Source organism: Amborella trichopoda, chromosome 12 (assembly GCF_054954075.1).
Source record: "Amborella trichopoda isolate Santa Cruz 75 chromosome 12, AtrichopodaSantaCruz75HAP2 v2.0, whole genome shotgun sequence".
Classification (NCBI taxonomy): Eukaryota; Viridiplantae; Streptophyta; class Magnoliopsida; order Amborellales; family Amborellaceae; genus Amborella; species Amborella trichopoda.
In genome coordinates, this window is record NC_142347.1 from 10,130,968 (window position 1) to 10,135,475 (window position 4,508).

A 4,508-nucleotide genomic window follows, 5' to 3' on the forward strand; every position below is an offset into this window, starting at 1 on the left:
AAGGTATTTTGATCATTTTATTTTATTAGAAATACTTTTTTTATATTTTTCGCTAGTGCGAGCTTAATAGAGGATTGGACGTCCAAAATTTGGTATCAAAATAGTTTATAAAAAAAATTAAAAATAAAATATTGTAGAGACGTAACATTGTGATTGGGGCAATCTTAGTCCTCCATTCAGAATAGACGGTTGGATAAAGGGAATTATACAATGTTTATGCTATAGGGGAAACATAAAAAGCTTGCCCTAATCATAGCAAGAGAAAATATAAAGACAAAGTTAAATAAAATCTCCCCAAGTAACTATGAAATGAAGATAGAGAGGCAAAATATAATAGACAAATGCCTTGATGGCATCTTCTTTCCCTCTAAAATCCCACTTCACACGTGCAATGATGCGACAAATAGACCTTCCCTTTCTCACACGTGCAATGACAACGACAAAGCGGCGGACGCTCCAATCCCTCCGCGTCCACCTCCAAAACCTCACGCTGCCCCCACCGACAACACGTGTATGGTGGAAAACCCACGACACAGGAGGATGCTGACCTGGCTGCTTGACCGCCACGTTGCAGAAATCTAATGCATGAATTGCTCACAATAAAATGCCTTCCTCTCCTCCTCCACAGAGGGGTTGCTGTAGCCGTGGCCGGAGCCGATCCTTTCCTTCTCTTTTGGTGGCAATTCAATTCATCGCCCATTTTTTGTCGATTAATTGATTGCCACGTTCTTCCATTTTGCATTTGTAGTGTTGGAAATAATAAAAATCGAATCGAATCATCCTTATGTGTTTGAGCGATTAATCGGCGAGTTAAATGGAGAATCTCTGGCAAAGAATGGTGGGGCCAATGAGAAGGTTATGGATGGGCATAGCGACTCGACTCGGCATTAGGAGAAACGGTGAGTCTTTCCTGTCCACTACATTCTTTTCTTTTCTTTTTTTGAATTCTTCCCCCACATTTTTTACTTTTTCTTCTCTTTTCCCTTTGAGTGAAGGAAGATGATGAGATGTTCAAGAATTCATTGGTGTTTTCTCCCTTGAGATAATTTTCAGTAAGAAATTCACAAGGGGAAAAATTTATGATTTATTGAAAGGAATGGCGGGTGAATCTGGCTTTTATTCTTTCTTTTTTTTCCCCAAAAATGTAACAAAAAAGTCAATAAATGAGGAAAAAAAAGTTGCAGGATAACTTGGCCTCTTTTCAAAACATTAGACCTCGCTTACCCAAAAATAAATAAAGGAATATTACCTTTTAAAGCAACTTTATGAGAAATGTATGTTTCTAGATCAAATTCCATGAAAACAAAAAGCAAAAAATAAAAAAAATTGAAAAGAAATATAATAGAAATAACGAAATGTGTTAAATCACAATTGTGAGGTCAACTATTTAATATTTATCCATCCAATAATTTCCAAACTTGATAACAAGGGTGATGGATTGTTTGAAATTTGATCGAGAGAGTGATGGGCCATTCAAAATTAGGAATGTGTTGTTAAATTGTTCAAAGTCTGCGGTATGATTTGATAAATTTATGACGTAGTAGTAATTACTGACAACAAATTAGAACAAGAGAAGTACCTGAAAAATTAAAATTATTATTAATGACAATTCAAATACGTTATCATCATCATTGTCTTTTTTCAATTAATTGGGATCGGCTACACGAGGGGTCGGCTACACGAATCCCGATCCGCCATTCAAATACATAATAATAATGATAATAAATGTGAAAGAGAGGAAGTTGTTACAAACACATGCATTAATTGGTTTGAGGAATTATAATCCAGGTCTTCTCAAGTTGCAGCACGAGGTGCACACGTGCGGGTACAAAGACGTGCAGGTCATGTGGGAGATGCTCCAAAAGACGACAATGGACAATCAACCACCGAAACAGAGGCAGCGACGCCCGCTATGGGGGCTCTTTGGATGGGCAAGGAGGGCAGCTTGCCCATGCCACCAATTCTAATGAATTGGAATTATAGCTATAAATATACCCCTATTTATATATATGTATATTTAAATTATTGTATTTTTTTCTCACACGAGCTAGTCTTTATAGAATAGAGGCTTTTTGAGCTTCTCATTGTCCTGATATAGTTTTATTAACATTTCGTGCATCACGAATATACACTTGTAATATGGAGTTTTTTTGTACTAAAAAGAGGTAAGTTTGTGGGAATTTGGGCCTCTATCTTTTGGCGAGAATAGAGTCCAAGACTTCATCATGGGATTCAGATATTCTTTTTTCACAAATTAAAGCTATACAGTTAGGTTGTTTGCGTGCAAAAAAATTGGTTTTTTTATGTCCATAACACTAGGTTATAGTGTAAAATTGATCATTTTTTTCATTTAATAATAGCATGTCATTATTGTTTTTTTGTTATTCAGTTAAGTTTGGCATATGTAACCTTATGATTAACATGGTGACCATATGGGGTTTAAGTGAATATGAATCGTGTACATCCTGATGGGGGATACCCAGGAAATCTTCAAGACCCTAGTTTGTTGCAGCTTTATCCAGAACATTCTTCCTATTTCATATGGGAAGGACATGTATATATATATATATATATATATTCTTCTGCTCTTTCCATTACTTTGTTATTTTTCAATAAATTGTAGTCTGTTTAAACATCATACGGGAAGTACATGTATATATATTGTGATTCATATGTTGTCTATTTGTTGTATTCCAGGAAAAAAGAGAAATTAGAATCGATGAAAAGAGTTTTCAATTAAACAAGTGGCATATAGCCGATGAGCAAGTTGGGCTAGTGAATGCATCTGGGTTGGGTGCTCTATCTATAATCCAGCAGATATGTTTGGGGTGCTGCAACCCTTTCATATCTTTATCGTTCCCTTGGAAAAACTTGTACTTTCAAGCGAAGATATTTTAGTGGTTTAGCCACTCTTATGTAAGTAAATTCTATTTTTGTATCGGACATAAGCTTAATAGTTTAGATTAGTTTCCAAAAAAAAAATCACTTATCATATGTTGATATAATGCAGTGCTGGTCTTATGAGCATATTATGTATATGAGGCCCATACCACATAGTATCTCTCCAAATATGCCTTATGCAATTAGATGGGAGCCACCAAAGAATTATTATGTCAATCCACATAACCTAATGCCTCCAATTAGATAAGAATTTGATAACCTCCAACCTAATGAGGTTAGTATGTACTTTAATATTACAAAATTTATTATTGACTAATTGTATTTGAGTATTTGTAGTTGTTTATTAACTGAATGTCGTATGTTTGATTTTATATCATATAACAGGTAATATGGAATCCATATTTCAAGCCTTATAAGGCCATTTCAGATGATAGGCGGCAGGCATTCGAAACCGCAATGTGCTTAACGACCCTGATATTTAACGATATTGCCGAGCCGTATATGTCATGTCGCGTGTGTCGGTAGTTTGGAGCTAAATAGGGCATTCCAAGAAATCCCATATATGTTGGTAAGAGATCTAGTAGACAACGTGGGCAGTGAGATTAAACAAATGTAAATTCTGACAAAATCCATCATCGGTTGACTCAACATGAACGCATGATACCAGTCATTGAAATGGATACTGTCAATGGGTTGCCCTCAGAGAAGTACAAGGTTTGGTAAAGCCGAGTGTCCGATCCTATAGTCCATAATGTCGCTAACCAACCAAAAGAGCGTTACACCGACTGTTGACAAACGATAGAGTGTAAGATTAAGTAACAATTTATGCACATAAAAGATTTAAATAAAACAAATTAGAGAGGTAAAAATAAATTATAGATGTACCTATTCCTTGGAGATGGGCCATCACCAACAAGTTCTGCCGTTTGAAATTCCATAGATCTTCGTTCCAGCTCTATTGCAGAGGCAACATATACAACAATACTCAAAGACTCCCCTCCAAAAGTAAAAGATACATCATTTACATCAATCAATTCAAGGCCACTAGATAGGCTTTTGTTGTGGTACATAATAACCAATTTGTTTGGAACATACGATGTTAGATTTGCAAAATGATTTTTTAGTTCATCCAATGAACTATTTTCATTATACTTCATAACCTTCAATTTTCCCCTTTTATAAACAACACGTCCGACCTCTGGATTCGTCTCAAATGACCCCCCACATCGAAATACCAGTTGCACTCCCTCGATAATCATCGTCAATGCTACTGTATTAAATGAATACCAAAATTCATGTTACAAAAATTCAATACAACAAGAAATACAAAAAATTTGCATATATCTAACTTATATAGGGTTCATAAAATGTTAGTTTTACATAATAAATTAAAATAGTGTACTACTAAAAAAGTCAATAAATTAATAAACAACAATTATTAATTCAAACACAAAATAAACAACAAATATTAATACAAACACAAAATAAACAACAAATATTAACATAAACAAACAAGTTGAACAATATTTACATTAAACATCAAATACAATATAGTGTACTACTATATATATCAACATAAAGTATTAATAAATAAATCGATTGTTTAA

The 4,508-nt window shown here is 34.5% G+C and overlaps 1 long non-coding RNA gene across 2 annotated transcripts; it reads left to right on the forward strand.

Moving 5' to 3' along the window:
• Positions 1-627: 627 nt before the first annotated feature.
• Positions 628-3,549, forward strand: LOC110007043 (uncharacterized). 2 transcript variants are annotated; one of them, XR_002280550.2, is made up of 4 exons: positions 628-899; positions 2,698-2,916; positions 3,011-3,175; positions 3,286-3,549. It is a non-coding gene; the product is annotated as an uncharacterized LOC110007043 (long non-coding RNA). The 2 variants fall into 2 exon arrangements; XR_016045310.1 differs by lacking the exons at positions 3,011-3,175; positions 3,286-3,549 and having other exon boundaries at positions 2,698-2,961.
• Positions 3,550-4,508: the final 959 nt, after the last annotated feature.